Source organism: Tamandua tetradactyla, chromosome 21, assembly GCF_023851605.1.
Source record: "Tamandua tetradactyla isolate mTamTet1 chromosome 21, mTamTet1.pri, whole genome shotgun sequence".
Classification (NCBI taxonomy): domain Eukaryota; kingdom Metazoa; phylum Chordata; class Mammalia; order Pilosa; family Myrmecophagidae; genus Tamandua; species Tamandua tetradactyla.
The window spans coordinates 55,850,570-55,871,000 of NC_135347.1; the positions used below are offsets into that span (position 1 = coordinate 55,850,570).

Genomic DNA, 20,431 nt, shown 5'->3' on the forward strand with positions numbered 1-20,431 from the left:
TTGGCCGTTCCCGGGGCTGGGCCAGCTGACTGAAATTCTGCTCCCTGAGCACAACTGGACGCTGATGAAGGGAAACCCAGAACTGAGCAAATTCACTCCAATCCTGTGATTCGAGGGCATAGAGAGAGGGGGGGGGATTGGCACAGAACCACAGGAAAACCTGTTCTCAACCTGGCCTGTGAAGTGAGTCACACAAGAACTTCTTACTCAAATTCAGTCCATCCTCCAACTGCTAACACCAGAACACGTGAAAAGCTCTCATGTCTGTGAGGGTGCCCACGCACTGACCCAGAAGGTACAAGCACTTTTGTGGAGCGCTTTGGCTCAGGTAGAAGTAGCAGAAATGCAGGACCAGCAAGATGCAAACTGGTAACTCATTTATTTCATCCCAACAGTTTCTGCATCAGATTCTATGAGCCCAAGTCAGTCAAGTCCAAGAGGGGGAGAACTTCCCATCTCACAATCCAACGGAATATTATGAAAATGAATACGGTTGGGTTCGCTTGGTTTTTCCATTTGTAATATGATTGCAAGTCCCTCTAGGAAAAATGAAAACTACAGATCAGGGCACACAGTTCTACCTAAAACAGCTGTTAACAATTTGATACATTTCCTTCCAGGCTCTCCCCATATCACTGAAGTCTCTGCACAGTGTATTCTGCCTTTTCACTTGGCCATATAAGCATTTTCCATGTCGTTATAAACCAATCAATTTAAGTTGTGTTTGTGGTTCTCCAACGGCAACATTAACAGCTGCTTGTTATTCAGACTTCAAAAGTTTATGTATAACAGAAGGTAGTAAATAAAGAGGATGGAGAAGAAAAAGCAAACCAAGGCAATAACATTTTAATGAAGTATCTGTCTCGGGAAATGGTCTCAGTCATCGTTTTAGGAGTTTTGAGCCCCTCTTTCGATTCTGCCCGAATCGGTAAAATGGGGGCCGCCTCCTGACGTGACCGAACAACCGTCTGCTCGAGACGGATGAGGCAAACACAGGGAAGGAAACAGTGAGCAAGGCCTGGGCTCAGAGTCAGCGCCCATAAGAAGGGATGCAAAGGAGGAGGCAGCAGCACTGTCTCCAGGGTCTACAAAATCCTGGGCTGCCACAGCAGGCAAGGTCCTCCACCCAGGCTGCTCTTCACGCCCCAGCTCATGCCGCCTCTTCTCCATGGACTGCTTCTCTCTCCTTTTACTCTCTCTGAGCCAGGCACAGCACTAAGTGCTTGACATTTCCTATCTTATTTTGTTCCAATAATGCCATCAGTAGGTACTGATACATCATCACTTCACCTCACAGGAGGGGAAACCTGAGCTGAGTGAGAATAAGCAACAAGCCTGGAACGCAAACCCTGGTCTGATCCGAGAGTCAGGGTCCTGGGCCACTGCGCCGTCTTCCCTACCAGGAGCTCAGCTCTCAGGAGGCCGGGGTCAGCCCCGCGCTCACAGGGCGTAGCAGGCACTCATTTGTTGAAAGAAGACTTTACATATATCTCCCTTCCTTCCTAAAAAAAATTTTGAGGAGTCTTACAAAGATAGATTTTTTTAAAAGACAAAGAAATACAGAGTCTGGATAAAGGGAATATAAAGGCAGACAAGGAATATAAAGAGAGAGAATAAGTACACCAAAACTGCACTGAAGCCCTTCATAAGTTCTATAAATAAGCCCCAAACTCAGGTCTGTGCTTTCCAACAGCCAAAGCCAAAGAAACAGGAAGTGAATATTCATAAACTTGAGTTACGGATTATTCAGAAAGTTCTGTTTCTGTAGAAAAGTTAAGGAGGAAACGATGTATGTGCTGGTCACCCAGCCACATAGCAGGGCTTATATTAGAGCCTGTTTTCTGCCTCACTATTACCTGAAACGACAGGCTCTGCAATGTAAACTTGACACAACCGCTCTAGAAAGGACCCCACACTTCCCAGCTCCCTTACAAAGACTGTGCCGAGGGGACTTCAGGTCATAAGGGGGGTTCTGAATTATCATTATGACAGCTTGCTCCTAAAATACAACATCACTACTGTTTCTCTCACCAGGCTGATGCCCGCCATCACTTTTGCCTGCTGGTGCTTCCAAATCCTTAGTTTGATACCGGCTTCTTCTGCCCTCCTCCTCTCACCTGTCTGCCTGAAGACTCAGCATTGCTGAGATGGCCAAGGTTTGATTTACCAGCAAGCATCAGCCAATGAACGGGCTGGCCAGCAAACTGGCCAATTGCAATAACACACTGCTTTTTCCCCGGCAAAGCACGTTGCTAGTCATGATTAGCCAAATCACTGTGCCAAAAATTTTAGGATATCTGAAACCCTTCTTCCCAAATTTAATAACTAAATCCTTTATCCAGAAGATTGAGTCCCAAGCACTGAAAGGTGAATTTTTAACTTGTGTCCAGCAGGTCGAGCAATGCACGAAGTCTGGAACCACACTGCCCGGGGTTCAAATCCTGCCTCTGCCACTCACTCGCTGTGGGATCTCAGGAAAGTTATGTAATCTCTCTGTAACTCATTTTTCCCATCTGTAAGATGGGGACAATATCAACCTCACTGGGCTGTTATGAGGATTAAATTGGGTGATTTATATAATGTGCTTAGAACAGCGCCAGAAACGTATGCACTATGTGTTTGCTACTATCAGCATTACTAAGAGGTCAAACTAACCAACTAGGCGGAGACCAGTCCTTCCTTCTTAGAACTGTGTCCGCAGCACCCCCCGACCGCGTGCAGTCCTGCCCTCCTGCCTGCTGTGAGGCCCTGGGACTCCCTCTCCCAGGCTGTAGCAGGGAACCAGAGTCAGCCCTAAGACTGGGGCTGAGGTCAGGGTTCTCGCTTGTGACTAACGCTCCTTTCATCCAGGGTATGGACAGATGAGTAAGACAACAAAGATAAGAACTAAAGAAATAACAAGGAAAACGGAGGATATGGGAAGCTTTGGGTGTTCCTTTTTACTTTTACTTTTATTTTCATTCTTATTTTCATTGTATTTGGAGTAATGAAACTCTGCAAAAATTGATTGTGATGATGAATGCATAACATATGCTGACACTTTTGAACCACTGATTGTATACTCTGGAGGGTTATATGGTATGTGAACATAAGAAAATTGCATTAAAAAAAACTCTGGGTTCCACGGACACAAGATTGCCTGCATTTCAAAACTTACAGCCTGCTCTGCAGAGCCAACATCTCTCCTTGAGTTAAATAATCCTGGGAACCCCATATGCTAAATTTAACACAAGCTCCAAACTTATTGGTAAGAGACAACAACTTGCTTACAATGAGTTAAACTGCTGATCTTAATTTTCTGCTCATTTCTAACCAGAGAGCAGGAGAATGACCGGCCTTGAAAAGGAGCAGGCTACGCTGGGCTCCGCCTCAGCCCAAGTACAAACACCAGAAGCCTCCAGACATGACTTCTTGATCCGGGTCCCAGGGATCTGGAAAGATATAAGTCACCAGCATCCACCCTCGGAGAACCGCCTCCCCTTACCTGAGAGTCACCCATCCCAGAGCCCTCGCTCTCAGGCTCCTGTCCCTCCCCCTCAGTCTGGTTAGAAATCTAGCATTCTAGAAGGCCGAGGCTGCCAGTCACAACACACACACACACACACACACACACACACACACACACACACACACAACAAGTCCTAGTACAGTAACTACTCATTTGGGGGTTCAGTAGGATTATCTGAGCAACATCTTTGAAATCACTGGGACAGATGGGACAGAATATCTTATCAATAGTTTGCACTGAACGTCTTCTGTGTACCAGGCACCAAGCATTTTATGCAGATTAATTCAATTCTTATACAAACCTAAGAGGTAGTTACTATTATTCCTATTTTACAGCTGAACAAAATGAGCCAGGGAAATTAAGTGCCTTGCCCAAGGTCACATTTAGGTACAAGCTAGCATTTGGAGGAGGCAGGCAAACAGACAACATTCAATTTCTTAAAATCTCACAAGTCCCCAGAAAGGCAGCCTATTACCTCACTCTGCCTCATTTGCACACGCCATCTGTTGTCTACATTCTAATACCATTTACATCACCAACACCTTTAGAAAGACTCTTCTAAAAGCTACACATTATATGAATGAAAACTACATTCTAACCTCTGTCCTATTGACTGTCTGAAGTCACAGAAAATTTTTTTGGTCTTTACTCCCTCTGAAGATGAGACGGAGCCATACACAGTGCCCTGGGAAGTCATATGAATAGGGGCCTGACTCAGTTAGGGTTCTCTAGAGAAACAGAATAAACAGAAAATATTTGTATATAAAATTAATGAAAGTGTCTCACGTAACCACGGGAACGCAGAGTGCAAAATCTGCAGGGCAGGCTATGAAGTCGATGATTCCAATGGAGGGTCTGGATGAACTCCACAGGAGAGGCTCGCAGCCGAAGCAGGAAGTGAGCCTGTCTCTTCTGAATCCTCCTTAAAAGGCTTCCAGTGATTAGACTGAGCATCACTCATTGCAGAAGACATTCCCCTTGGCTGATGACAAATGGAATCAGCTGTCGATGTAGCGACATGATCATGATTTAATTCTATGAAATGTGCTCATAGCAACAGACAGGCCAGCACTTGCCCAACCAGACAAACAGGTACCACCACCTGGCCAAGTTGACACACGAACCTGACCATGACATGGCCGAAAGATGTGCATCCTACCTGGACTCTTCCTAAAACTCACAGATACTTACTCACCCCTTCCTGAGGCATCTTCAATTTGCTCAAATATAAATAAGTTCTTGCATGAACTATTTCAAAGGTATAAATCTCATACAAAGGGTTTATAATATCGAGGTATAGGGGGCAAACTACTATTGCACACTCTGGGCTATGTTTAAAGGGAAGACATCAACAGTACCACAGCAACACCAAGGGAAATAATAGGGGGAGGGGGAGGACATGAGTTAAGGGGAGGTTTGGGTTTTCTATTTGGTGAGGGTGTATTGATCGGTTATTTTTCTCTTGGGAGCAATAAAAACTGTCTAAAATTAAGAGTGTCAGTGCACTGCTGGCTTTGGACATTGTGCATCTTCCCAACGGATGGAGGTGGCTAAACGATGCACAGACTGAGAGTTGAATGGGGAACTGTGGTGTATAAACATATCAAATATTGTGCTGCTATAGAAAGGAATGAGGTTGTGAGGCCTGCAACATTGTCAATGAACCTGTGGGACATTATGCCATGCAAAATAAGCAGAAACAAAAGTAAAAATACTGTATGGTCTCATTTAGGAAATACATATAAGAAAATTGGGGTCTAGACTGTAAGCTCTTATAGCAGTTGCATTAAGTCCAGAGCATTAACTGTTATTTCTAGATTTTGAGAGGCTGTGATAGGTATGTATAGCCTGCTATTTCCCTGGAACTTTGGGTACCTGTGTGATTCCTGACTCAGAACAGGAGCTCTGCAGTTCTGAAGGTCAGCCCTGCCACATACAACAACTGCTAAAGAAATTAAAAAGGAGATCAGGCTTCAATCAGAGACGAGAATAAAACCGATCAGGTTGGGATTAAGGAAAATCAGAACACAGGGCTAAGGAAGACGTCTATTTGAGAACTTCACCTGCTCTATGAGACCAAAGGAAGAGAGGTTTATTTTGTCCAGAACCTAAATTTTCTGTAGCACATAATTTAACTCAATCTGTTTGGATAAATCATTTAAATAACCCAAATATGGGAAGCCCAGAATGGGAATGAGGGCTTGTAATTCTGTATAGATATATCCCAGAGTATGTTAAGCAGATAATCAAAAAGTATAGGCAAAGACCCCTGAGGGATGGGAGAAAAAATACGAAGCATTAAACTTTACCACTGGGTAAATCCCTGATATTGTCTCAAACATTAGGGACTGCTAAGTCAATAGGTCAAGCCCTTGATCTTGAGGCTCGCTCTTATGAAACTTATTCCTATAGCTGAGAAGCTAAGCCTACCTATAGCTATACCTAAGAGTTACTTCTGGAGGACCTCTTTTGTTGCTCAGATGTGGTCTCTCCCTCTCTAAGCCCAACTCTGCTAGTGAAGTCATTATCTTCCACCCTCAACGTGGGACACGACACCCAGGGGGGAAAGTCTCCATGGCAATGTGGGAGATGATTCCCAGGGATGAGCCTGGCCCTGGCATCATGGGATCAACAATGCCTTCCTGATCAAAAGGGGGAAAAGAATTGTAACAAATAATGCATTAGTGGCTAAAAGAGTTCAAATAGATTAAGAGGCTATTCTGGAGACTATCCTTACACAAGCTTCAGCTAGACATTGCTGCTTATCATGGTTTGCCAAACCCCAATCGAAACCACTCCTGTCAATGCTAAAGAACACCTAGGTTTTTATATGAGATTCTACAAAGGTTCCATACACTGATTATCTTCCAAAAACCTAGAGCCTCCACGTAGGTCCTTAGGCCAGATACGTACCGGAACCGAGAGGAGCCAGCCTCTCCAGACATCAACTAGTTCCATCCCCCTATCCAGTATTACTGACAGCCCTCTCCCACATGAAAAAGTTAGAATGGGCATGGCCCAAACATCCCTAAAGATTGGGAGAAAGATCAAAGGAGAAGGAGCAGTTATAACACAGAGAATGTAGGGTTTAACAAACAAGTATGATTGCTGAATCATTATTTGATATTTCTTTTAGTCTTCAGTGTCTTAGAGCAGCTAGAAGTAAAAATCTAAAATTGTGGAATTGTAACCCAGACCAAACTCTGAAATCTGTTCTACAACTAATTGCTGTGCTGTGCTTTGATATTTACTGCTTTTTTGTGTATACATTATTTTTCACAATAAAAAAAAAAGTGATGGATTTAAACTATTTCTGTGGATTTCTAATCTTGGCTGAACACTGGAATCTAATCCACTTGGAGGATTTAAAATATATATATATATATATATATATATATATTTATTTATTTATTTATTTATCCATCGCCAGCGGTGGTAACAGCTGGACACCGTGGCCACCAGTGTGGTGTACCAGGAGGAAACAGTGTCTCTCAGGTGGCCTTCGGGCCAGGAAACCAACTCGATTCTTCAGAGGATTCTGTGTCACTGAACTGACAAGCAGGTGGAGCATGTCCCCCAGATTGGGGAAACCCAAAGGGCATGACAACCAAAAGTCTGTAAAAAACTTGACCAGATCCTGGATCCAAAAATAAAAACAAATGGATGAAGGAGAGGTGGGGACACTTTAGGGTAGAATTTACGTTGGAGGGTGGAATTGAACGCGTGGCCCTGACAGCATGGTCGTGGAGGATAAGGCGCTGGTTTGCAGGGGGTGGGAGCTGACGTCTTTGGGGATGAGCTGTTGCAATGTCTGCAGAGGGACTGGTGTGGCAAGATAACACTTGGTGAATTTAACATGGAACTGTATTGTTCAATGAAGTTTTAAGGGCTTGACATTTTTAAAAACAAAACAAAAAAGGACCTACAGCATTTTTCACGAAGAGGGGGCTGAAAGAGAAGACAGAAGCCCCTGCCCCTCCCAAAACGGAAGCCAAAGCAGAGGCTTGGAAAGCCAAAAAGGCAGTACTGAAAAGCGTCCACACCACATGAAAAAGAAGATCTGCACTCTACCCCCATTCCACCGGCCCACGACGCTGCGTCTCGGAAGGCCATCTAAGCACCCTTGGAAGACACCAGGAGAAGTGAGCTTACCACAGTGACACCATCATGCCATGAAGAAGACGGAAACAACACACACTTGTGTCTCTGGTGGGCGTCAATGCCAACAGGCCCCAAACCAAACAGGCTATGAAGAGGTGTAGACATTGACTGGCCGAGGTCAGTACCCTGAGCAGACTTGATGGAGAGAAGAAGGCATATGTGTGACTGGCTCCTGACTATGATGCTATGGATGTTACCAACAAAATTGGAATAGTCTAAACTGAGTCCAGCTGGCAAATTCTAAATAAAAGTTTTTGACCATAAAAAAACAAAACAAAACACCTATGCCAAAGCGGTACCCCAAGACAAACAGAACTTCTGTGCTTTCTTTATAAAGCTTCCCTAGAGACCCTACTGGGCAGCCAGATCGACAACTACAAATTAAAAGTTTTGTAACTCAAGACGTGACATCATGAGGGTGTTGGTAAAGTCAAGGACACGCAATGAACCTAAGGAGGCCCGCCAGCTGCTGACCCCCAGCACCCAGGGGAATCTCTTCAAGGCCCAGGTGAACTCTCCTTGCCCTGCCCTCCACTTCTCTTTTACTTTTAAGAATAATCCATAATATTTCAACTTCAGAAAGAAATGATCTGTGTACATTCTAGGAGAAAGAATTGCTTTCCCAAGCTTCATCCTCCCCAATGTTAACTACACAGGTTCCCCCCGTCTTGTGTGGTAGTTTCCCTTATGAAGCAGTCTTCGCACAGCACAGATATCTGATAAACCACTCTTGAGAAGTCTTTTCAATTTTCAAGATCCCAATATTAACTTGTGCTTTCAATATTTACACTTCCTAGTAAGAGAAGTGTCCAGATGACAAGGGAGAACCTAGCCAAAGATTATATATTAGATTTTTTTAAATTTACATCTCAAAAGATATTGCTACCAAACATCAAGTTTGCCCTTCAAGCTGGAAAAGGAAGAAAAACTTCATTTCAAACATAGGTCCAAAAAGAAGCGTATGTCACAAAACTAAGGTGGCACTGCCTGTCAGCTAGATTAAATGATAGGCCGTTTTCACCACTAATAAACTATACCAAGGGCGGGCCACGGCGGCTCAGTGGCAGAGTTTCCACCTGCCATGCCGGAGACCCAGGTTCAATTCCTGGTGCCTGCCCATGTAAAACAAAAAAAACTATACCAAAGAGGTATTCAAATATATGGTAAAATTACATCCCCAACTGCCACACATGTGCACACAGTTCTCAGCGCGTTCTCCAGAACAGCACACTTTTGAGGTGATCCTAAACCTGTTCTTCAGACGTAGAAAGAAGCTCAGAGAAGGTTATGCCCAAGTCACACTGAAAGTGGCACGTGATCTGCGTCCTCAGGTGCCAGGTGCTGTCCTGGCCGTCGATGCATCACACACTGTCGTATTTCCAGTTGCCAATGCTTCCGCCACAGCTACTCAACTTCCAACAACGGCAGCCCAAGGGACTGGTTAAGCCACAACTCACCTTGTCTTCCCTGCACACCATTTTCAAACGTTTTCCATCCTGTTTGTGTGCCTTAGGTTGCAAATGCTTTCTCCCCTTACCAAGCACTCCAAAGATTCATGTGCTTTTATACAAGATGCTGACCGCATGTGACCCGTGAAGACACTTGGTCTGCTGCAGACACAGCAGGCGGCACATGCAACAATCCTGGTGAATGAAAACAGTGCCTGGCCCATCTTCTCACAGGCTCGTGAGAGTTCTCCTTTTGAATCATGGGAACGACCCCCAATTTTTATGTCAGCATCCTTCATTTCTTCATGGGCACTACTTCCTGATTCATTCTGGCCTGAGACAGATCAGGTGCCTACGCACTTCCCCATTCACACATTTTATAAGCCATGAGCAGCCACTGACTACCTGGGATTTTTTTCGGCCACCATTACCAACCTCACCTTGAGGATCCTTACGTTTTTCACCCTACTTATTTCCACCCCATCTATCACAGTTGATGATTATACGGTCCTGAACCTCTCAGGACTTCAGTCTCTCTCACAACTTGGCTCTTCCTTCTTCCTCCCCCACAATCAATCAATCAATCAATCAATCAATCAATCAATCTCTCTCTCACACACACACACCTGGAAAATTAGATTTCCATTGAATCCTCCCAATAACAACAGACCTGTTTTTGTGGACTCTAATTCTCTCAAGGCAGAGTTTGTAGCTCAAAAGAACGTAGTATATTGAGCAAAGGGTAACATCATTTTTCTAACTATAAAAATATTTTCATAGTGGGAAACTTGAAGAAAAAAAAATTCTCATCACCCATTATCTCATGACCTGGAAAGACCCACGGCTGACACACTGACCCAGATGTCAGCCACAGGGCGCAGCAGTGAGCAAGGGGTCTCCTTCATTGGTTTTGCCTATCTTTTATCCACACTATTCTCAGAATGGTCCTAGCTGTACAGTATTTCCCCAAAACACACATTTGCTTTATTTTTTTCTAAAAGAAACATCTGACCAAATAACTTCAAACACCTTATGTTCCCAGACCCTCTCTCCAAAGGCAAACTCTAAAAAAGATGCTTGCATAACCTACTAGAGATATTCACACTTCACAGCCTAGGTATATGTCCCTGTTTGGTTGCTGGGTCTTGTTTGTGTCACTTAACAGATCAAAAGGTACACCATTTTTCAGGGACATCAAAATGACTACATAGGAGCGCATTATAGGCTCAGTTATTTTCTCAGGGTTTACCTACTCAGAATGTGAAGTTACTGCTCGAGTACTCATTAAAGAGAAATTTGTAAGCATCAGCCTCTAAACTGCTGGCCAGTTCAAACGAAGGATAGCAAACACCTTGTTGGAAAAATGGGAAAGAAAGTTTCAATACTGTGCCTAGAACCAGTGCCAAAACAGGAAAGGACAGTGTGACGGTGGTTCTCAAGGAGACACAGTTGTTTTATCTTTTAAATGGATGGTCTATTAAATGGACTGTTTTTCCTTTTAGAAAATAAAAGGACACTCGGTAGGTACAGAAACAAAGGCAGGAGCATGTTTTTGTTGGCTCTAATGACCACTTTTTGGCCAAACTTCTAAGAGCTGTACAGGTAGCATGGCTCTGGGACCCAGCTTCACAGGGCCCTAAAAGGAGGGGAGGGCATGGGGGCCCAGTTTTCGAGGGTAAATGGAGAACTCGTCTTTTTGAGGCTATGCAACATGACATCACTTTGGGCCCCTCGCCTCCCCCCTGGGCGGCCTGCGAGGTCAGCTGAGGCATGAAACACTCGCACCCCTCCTCAGGGGCACGGCGGGGGGTGTGGGGGGCTGAGAAGTAGAGGGGTGGACAGAAAACATTGATGCGAAAACCACTGGAACAAGGACACCTGACAGAAGGGGGAGGAGACAAAACGAACAAGAAACTGAACACAAGGCAAGTGAGAAGCAGCTCAGGTAAGCTATTTCTAAGGGCTCCGACGTTCCAGTTATTTCTCCACATCTGGAGTCTCTGGGCCCCTGAGCCTGGGGCGCCATGAGATTTCTCGAGGCAGGCTAAGGCCTGGGGGGCGTCGGACAGCGGGAGGGCACTTCCCCCTCTCCTTCCTCCTGGAGCCCCGCACACCTTGCTGCAGGCTGCCCGGGAGGCTGGCAGACCCCGACGGCAAATCACACTTGCCATCTCGAACCCGAACCGAGATGAGGAATCATCTCAAGCCGTTCCTCCCTCACCAAACAGCGCCATGAGCCCCTGGGCTCTCCAGCCACATCCGTGGCCAAGTGAACTCCGGGAGCCCAAATGAAGCAAAATCCCGCCTGGTCACTTCAGAGGGCCGAGTCCCCAGTCAGGTCTGCGACGGACAGCCCTGGGCCCCAGGAGACAAAGCCCACGGGGCAGACACCCAGCCTCCCCGCCCGCCCACCGCACCCCCTTTACCTGTCCCCGGGGAGGGGACGGCAGCAGAGCAGGCTCTCCCGTGTAACAGACCCAGGGATTAACCTGATCCCTGCCCAAACTGATAGGTTAGTTATCTATATGAAAACAGAATTCAACGAATCTTCCCAGGAGTATCTGCTTTCAAGGGCACATGGGGCCAGGAGTTTAAATCCATTCTCTGTTACGGTAGGAAAGAAAGGGTGAGGGGGAGGGGAGACAGCCGGGGACGGAGGTGGGGGGGGAGACTCAGCAATCCCACCTCACCGCCAACCCAGGGCCAACCCGGAGGCACATTCTAAGTGTGCATTTCTTCAATGCATAAATTCATTTATCACTTTGAGTCTGTGCTCTCTCTCTCTCTCACCCACAGTATACAGGAGAGGAAACTGAGGCACAGAGAAATTAATTGGCCTAGTTTCCACAGAGAATTAAAGCAGTATCTAAAATGAACCAGTGAGATGTTTGCCTGGCACTTGAAAGCTGTTGAGATTATTTCCATTAACTGTTAAAGGTAATTTCCTCATTTAGACAAACAATACAGGACAGACACTTTAAGCAAAACCTGCAATTAGAAGCAAATACTGATGGAAAATCAACATCTTGTATGTGCCGGGGTGCGCCAGGTATCGGGCTAGGTACTCAACCTAAGTAGCACTTAAGTATTTGAAATGTATCTTACTTTAATCACATGCAAATCACATTTATGTATATGTTTGGAGATGACTATAGGAAAAACATTAACATAACTTAAGAATGAATTCATACTGCCAGTAAAATATGAAAATTGAGAGAAAGTTATCACGAACTCTAAGTTACCATAACAGTTTTAAAATCAATCTTAAAAAATTCTTCCTTTGGATATGTAAAGTCATGGGGGAGGGAGAAAGCTGAAAAGTCACCTTCTTTGGAGACCCCAAGCCAAAAAAGAAAGTCCTAGTAATGCCCTCTTACCTTTTATCCACAGCCAAGCAAGCAGACCTGCAGCTTTTCTGCATGTGGAGATGACATTTGCCTACCAGATAGTATCTCTGCTTAACAGTGTTAAAAACTGAATGAATAAACAGGTGAGTGAAAAGCACAAAGTTGTATAGGGAAGAAAATGGAGGGAAAAAAATAATAATCTTTCAACCCTTACTGTCCAAGCTCCCCTGCAAGAAGGAGAAGCCCAGACAGGAGGCGGTGGCCTCCCTTTTAAACTAAAAGGTTCCCCAGCTCACTCAGCCTTTTCACCTGCTTCTAAAAGCACCACCAGACTAGAAATCCTAGCTTCACTTAACCCCTGGCTGTGCTTAATTGTGTAATAAGTGGAGATTTTAGACACTATTTTCCAAACTACATTTCCTAGAGGAGAAAAAAGCAATAAAGCTATACCGAAATAAACTGAGTAAAATAAACATGGACCTGCATAGAAACCAAATCAAAAACACAAGGTATGCAGTCAGTAAAATGTTCATTGACCTGCCCACATGTTTTCACTTACTTGACAAAAGACTACTAGTGCTGTTCAGGTATACTAGAGTGTTTTCACCTCTGCACTAGAGCAATGCCTCAAAATCACCTGAGCGCTTGTTAAAATAACACACTGATGAGTGTAGACCCCCCCACATTGAAATAGAGCACTCAAATATTTGTACAATATTTATAGCAGTATTTACAATAGCCATAAGGTGGAAGAAATCAAGTGTCCAGTGACAGATGTGTGGATAAACAAAATGTGGTATATTCATGCAGTGGAACACTATTTAGCCATAAAAAAGAAAATGGGAAATTGTGTTGAACATACGTTGCCAAAATGAAGATTTAAAAACAATATATACAGCAATGTTAAAGCAAATTAACCCCAAAAAAACACATACGCACGCACTCACACTCCTGGACACCCCCCCACCCCGAGTTTGATTCAGTAGGTCTGGGGCCCCAAAGCTTGTCTTTCTGACAAGTTCTCTGCTTCTTCAGGGACCACCCTTGGAGAACCACTGCACCGGCTGAGAGAAACAGCCATCAGCTTCTTCCTGAATCATACATTGACAAAAGGCCAGATACAATACATGATTATTAAATTAAAGGAGAGTCCAGAAAGAGTTTAGTAAAATCTTGTGGGCTTCCTGCAAAAAGGGGCCCATCTAAAAGTTTCTCAGGCAATCGTTAATGAACAAGAAACACAGTGTTGGCCGTTCTTCAACAAGACAGGGACACTGGTCAATTGAAGGCACTGAATTTGAGGGCTAGAAATTGCCACACGTAATGGAGAGAATAAAACGAAGGAAAAACAAAACGAAACAGAGAAACCCTACCCACTAGGTGTTTCCACAGTCCTTGCTCACAGTCACGCTTTTCTTCTTACCCGCGCCGGGAGAGCCCACGGGGGATCACTTACACTCGCGGGGCGCGGCTCCCTGCCTGAGTCCGAGGCATCGAGGGTCCACGCCTGCCTCCCTCCGGACTCACTGAATGACGTTCGTTCCATAAGTCCCATCACTATTCGTTCACTTCTGGCCTGCCCCAAACAAAGCATCTGACAAACTTACCCACCCCAAGGACATTCCCAAACCCAGGGGCATGCCAGAAGGACCCCCAGCAGCCAGGAGGGAAGGCCCCAATGCCCACAGGGGCATGCCAGAAGGACCCCCAGCAGCCGGGAGGGAAGGCCCCAATACCCACGTCCCCAACGCCTCGCCCACCTCCCTGCAGCTCCAGCTCCCTGCATTTCCACCACACCCAACCTTTCTTTCCATTCCTCACGTCACTGGACCACTCACTAGTGAGAGTCTAACAAAAGTTTAAAAAAAAAACAAAGGCATCATCATGAACAAGATACTTCCATGAGGATTAAGCTCGAGCGACTCGCCTAAAGTCAGCTCAAACTGTCTTTGCCTGCAAATAAAGGATTCCATGACATGGCCCCTTCCAGCTCTACCTCCCTCCAAAACACCTCTCCATACACTCTATACTCCAATCCTACCAAACTATTCACACAACAAATACACAAGAATACCATTTTAGCTGTTTCTCTCACCTTTTATAAGGTCAAGTTCAAATTTAAACCCTTTATGAAGCCCTCCCATTTCCACAATCCAAATCCATCATTCTCACATCTTTACTTCCACACAACTTGAAGTACACTAACAAAAGTACAGGCGCTGGCTTTTATCTCCCCTATTCTCTTAGGTGGTAACATTCATTTTAGTTTATTTAATTGTTTTTATTTTTTTGCTTTATCTACAACGTTTTGTACTGTGCCCAATTACTTAAAATAACTACAGTTTTATCACCCCAAGTGGGACATGACATCCAGGGGTGAAAGTCTCCCTGGCAACGTGGGAGATGACTCCCAGGGATGAATCCAGACCAGGCATCATGGGATCAACAATTCCATCCTGACCAAATAGGGGAAAAGAAGCGTAATTAAGAAAGTATCAGCAGCAAAGAGAGTTCAAATAGAGTCGAGAGGCTACTCTGGAGGTTGCTCTTACGCAAGCTTCAGGTAGACCTTGCTACCTGTCATAACCTGCCAACCCCTACCCAGGACCATTCCAGCCAATCCCAAAGAACCCCTAGGGCAATATATAAGATTCCACAAGGGTTCCATGCACTACAGTAACTTTCCAGAAACCCACAACCTCTGAATGGGTCCCTGGTCTAGATAAGTCCTGATACCTAGCCCAGTCTCTTAAGAACATCAGATAGTTTCATCTCCCTACTCCATATTAGGGACAGACCCTTCCAATATAAAAAATTTAGAATGGCCATAGCCCAAACAACCCTAAAGAGAGGTATGGAAAGATCAAAGGTGATGGTGGAGTTATACAGAGAAGACAGGATTTAACAAATGAATATGAATGCTGAATCATTAAACTCATATCTCTTTTAGTCTCCAGTATTTTAGAGCAGCTAGAAGTAAAAAAATCTAAAATTGTGAATTTACAACCATGTCAGTCTGAAATATGCTCTACAGCTAATTGTGGTGCTGTGCTTTGAAATTTATAGCTTTTTGTATATATGTTATTTTTCACAGAAAAAGAAGGAAAAAAATCGATAGTGACGACAAAAAAGTATTTAAGCCCTCTAGTTTCCTATATTCTGGAGCAGCTAGAAGGAAAAATACGAGAGGATCGTACGGTAGCCCATGACACACTCTGGGATCTGTCCTGTAACCACTTGTTGAAGAGTGCTTTGAAAACTATTGCTTCCTTATTTTTTTGCTTTGTATATATGTTATACTTTAAAATAAAAAAAGTTAAAAAAAAAATAACTACAATTTTAGCCTAATGTACCGTATCAGAGCCACATCAACCTCTGTATAGGTATAATTTCCACAAAACATCCGTCAAGACCAGGAGAAAAATGCAAGGCTTCTCAGGCAGTAAATGGCCAGGCCAGGAGCTAAACCCACAACTGCTCAACTCCACAGCCTTGGCTCTTTTGCCAACACTGTACTGTCTCTCAAGGGAGAATAAAATAGAATAGTTAAGTGGAAAAAACCAGCTCAACTGTTTGGTCACCGCACTACAACTTTCTCATCAATTCCAGACTGTCAGGCAAGGCTGGTACATGAGGTACAGCGTTTCACACTTGGTCCTGTCCTGAATGATTGGGGCACGCTACTATACTGTTCTGGAAAAGTCTTCCCGTCACTCAGTGCCTTACAGTGAGATGGGCGTCTCCCCGCCCTGCGAAATCTCTGATGCAGCTGGTGAACTCTATAAAAGCCCACGCGGTCTTCTCTGTTCCCACCGCAGGGTGCGAGGGGCAGTGGGGGTAAAAAGTCAACTTTTAAAAATACCGTGGATCTATTCTTAAAAAAAAACTCTACCCAAAAGGATAATATCGTCCATATATTAAAACTTCAACTTCTGTGCAAGACTGAAGGGAGAGATGTCTACTTGGTGCAAAACTTATATTCTGGGTCGTGCATTTCCTATTTTAACTTGTATGGTCAGTTTAGTTGAACACCATAAGCACACGGAATCTTGAACAGGGCGTGAAATCTTGCTGGTTTGTCCAGGTTAGTGTGATGCCCCGATGAATACCAGAGTGGTTTAGACAGTGAACAAAGAAGTATTTGCAAAGTCCTTTGGAGGATTGGGGAGAAAAGAGGAAATATATCAACCTCCCCATGTGGAGAATTTCTGATATTCCCGCAAGCAGTGGGGACAACCAAATCAATAGGTTGAGCCCTCAGTCTTGGGGTTTGTCCCTATGAAACTTATTCCTGCAGAGGATAGGCTAAGCCTACTTAAAATTAGGCCTAACAGTCACCCCCAGAGAACGTCTGTCAGGGCTCAGATGTGGCCTCTCTCTCTCTCAGCCAACGCAGCAAGTGAGCTCACAACCCCACCCCACCACGTGGGGCACGACTCCCAGAGGGCAACTCTCCCTGGCAACGTGGGATTCTCAATCAAGGGACTGAGAAAGCCTTCTTGATCAAAAGGGGGAAGAGAGATATGAGAAAAAATAAAGTGCCAGTGACTGAGAGATTTGAAATGGAGTTGAGAGGTTATCCTGGAGGTTATTCGCATGCATGATATAAATATCCCTTTTTAGTTTATGGTGTATTGGAGAGGCTGAAGGGAAGTGCCTGAAACTGTAGAGTTGTGTTCCAGTAGCCTTGATTCTTGAAGATGATTGTATAATGATATAGCTTTCGCAATGTGACTGTGTGATTGTGAAAACCTTATGTCTGATGCTCCTTTTATCTAGGGTGTGGACAGATGAGTAAAAAATATGGATAAGAAATAAATACTAGGTGGGACAAAGGTTAAAATAAGTTGGGTACATGGAAATACCAGTGGTCAGTGAGAGGAAGAGGTAAGGGGCATGGTATGTATGAGTTTTTTCTTTTTATTTCTTTTTCTGGAGTGATGCAAATGTTCTAAAAAATGATCACGGTGATGAATATACAATTATGTGATGATATCGTGAGCCATTGATTGGAACCATGTGTGAAATGTTTGTGAGTTAAGTTTTATCAATAAAACCATTAAAAAGAAAAAAAAAAAAAGGCCCCCTATCCAAACGGCTGCAGGTGGCGGAGATTGCTGAGATCCCGGCAGTGACCTGAAACACCAGGGAACCTCCAAAGGGCTCCGCCTGCCGCGGACACAAGGCAGGGAGGAAAGGTCACAGGCAGGCTCCAGGTGCGGCCAGCTGGCCTCAAGTCCCCACTCGAGCTGTGTGGCCCTGAGACAACAGCCTGGAGCTTCAGCTTCTTGGTGAAACGGGGACCCCCACCTGCCCACACAGAGGTAGTAGTGAGCAGATGACAGCACAGTGAAAGCACCAGCACCTGGCAAGTTCACAGATTAATCCCACACCCCACACTGCACCGCCTGCCTCCTAGGACCCACCTGCCCTACGGTAGGAATTGAATGGCACTTGTTACTCTTCTGGTTAACACGAAGATTTGGAAATCATCAGACATGTTTGTATACCACCTTTAAAGGGGGAAAAAGAAAAAAAAAAGATGAGCTGTTAAAAAGCCTGGGGTGTGGGAAAGTAAGGGGCAACATCAAGTCACAGAAAAAAAAGGGGGTTAGTTAACACCTAAATGACACCAAATTCTAAAACGAACTCGACATTACAAGCTTCAGCTCTCCCAAACAAGTCATCTTTTTAGCTAAGGGCATATGTAATTAAAGTTAAAAGCAAACTAAAATAACACTTTAGCTATTGACCTTAATGATCCTTTTATAAAGCCAAAACATAAGCACATGAAACTAACTTGACTTCTTGTCTTCTAACATTACACGTATCCTTTAAACCGAAGTCCCGATAGAATGTTACATTTCAGCTAAACCTAAATCCAGATGTTCGCAATCCTGTTTTACACATTTGAGCTTATTAGCTGGTTCAGCACTTACATTTCTCCATCTTCAACTGGTAGGAGGAAAGGGAGAAGAGGTTTGCTTCTGCTGAACAACCAATGATTCTAGTGATCAGGATTTTTGTTGCTGTTTTTATTGCTTTAGCACAAATTTCACCATCCAGACAAGAACCCTCTCCCACCACAACACACACACACACACACACACACACATACACACACACACAGCACATGTTGGGCTTATGCTGCACTTTTTAAAGGAGGCAACCAGAGAAACGTTGATCACTACTGTTTTTACAATGTATCTCCTAACAGAAAGGAAGTATCCCAGTTTTGGCCCCAGGCAGAAAACCACCGTGAATGCCATATGCACAAGCACTACTTGACTGAATAATCACTGGTGGAGTAAATCACGTAAGCCTAGTCTCAAAGCCTCTCTTTTGCTATTACTGGTCTTTAATTCTCAAGAAACCTGAACTTTAGACTATGGCAGCAACCTGTTTTCTGAATTTGGCATATGTGTCGTAGTTCCTCACAACAGCACAAACACTATTTGCAATCACAGATAAACATAAATGTCATTTAAATTTGGTTTTGAGTGTAGAAAGATATTTAGATATAATATCTAAGTTAGCTCAGCAGCTTCCGCCTCCCCCATCCGGCGCACCCCAGCCTCCCACTCCCTACCAGCCACCAGGCCAGACTGCCTTACTAAACTGCTGTTTTTAACTCTGTTCTGTAAGGATGAACATCATACAAAATAGCTGCAGTTTACAGGAAGATACCGCCAACAGTGAAGAAGCACAACTTAAATAGAAAATGGTCTATTTAACTTTAATACATGCTCAGGTGTGCAAATCAGAAGGCTTCAGCAATCTCTCATCTGTCAGAAATATGAGAAGGAAACCTGCATGGAAACTTGCAGAGAAATCCCTCAATTATGAGCTACTCTGTGGCATGGGCAGGCACTCAGCCTAGTGGAGGGAAGAGATACTATGACAACAGAACTTAATTTTGCTACTTTGTACAAGGATTACTGAATTAAATGGCAACTCAAGAGGGAGAAGGAATGCCAGAATAGGAGATGAGTCCTGAAACAAATGTAACAGCTCAACCTCATTCATTTTCATTCCAACTCCCCCCAAATCGTTTTTAAAGCCCAGGTTCAAACATTTTAGACTCCATATGCACAACACTGTAACTGAAATCATTGCAAGGAACAGGGAATGTATTAGTACTTGTTTATTTTTAGATGCTGGGGATAAAGCCTGTTAGTATAGTTGCAGGTTTTTTTGGACAAGAAACAGAACCACAAGCAGGGACAAACCTGTGTTACCTCTACCCAGCCTTCCTGCCAAGAGTTCACAGGCTGTTTCCAATCTTATGCTGACAGGAAGCCCAGAAAGCAAACCACCACCAAAAATTATACTAACACACCAAACTGCGCCCTTTTGCAAGAACAGCCAATGTCAGGTAGGACTTGTCAATACAAAGATGTTTATCTGGATGTCATTTTTTAACTCTTTGTGGACACTCAGAAATCTGGCATTAAAATTATGGAGATGTTTGTTTTAAGGACCTAACAGCAGTTAACGTTAAAACCTAAGTATTTCAGGGTGGCCATAAAGTCCAGAAACATATAGTCAAGATTGGAAAATATCTGCCTATTAAATTTGCAATTAGTGCCGGCACTTGCTGAGCTGGGGAAGCTAATCAGGAATGACTCCAACAAAACGGCACACACCAGCGTTACACCAGAATGGTGAGCAAATGTGACTGATTTCCAAAACCCCAGTCCTGTGGAGTGGGCTCCACGCTTTGCCATATCTGAATTCTGAACCCCTTCGATTGCTTCTTTGGGGACGAAGCACAGGCTTAGTCAATGAAAACCAGACAACATCAGCGTCTCAGGTACACGGATGGAGAGATGTTGTATTAACATCACATTCAACACAATTTTGCACAGCACATTGAATAACGCATTACTAATGGGGATGAATCACGGAACCCACCATGATTTTAAACGTGATGTAAACAAACCATTTTCGGCATGTGGTATATTCAC

At 44.2% G+C, this 20,431-nt stretch overlaps 1 protein-coding gene across 2 annotated transcripts in view; it reads right to left on the reverse strand.

Annotated features, from left to right (window-relative positions):
• The window catches only part of IQGAP2 (IQ motif containing GTPase activating protein 2), a 312,092-nt gene that overhangs the window by 290,416 nt on the left and 1,245 nt on the right, over window positions 1–20,431 (reverse strand). The window lies entirely within an intron of this gene.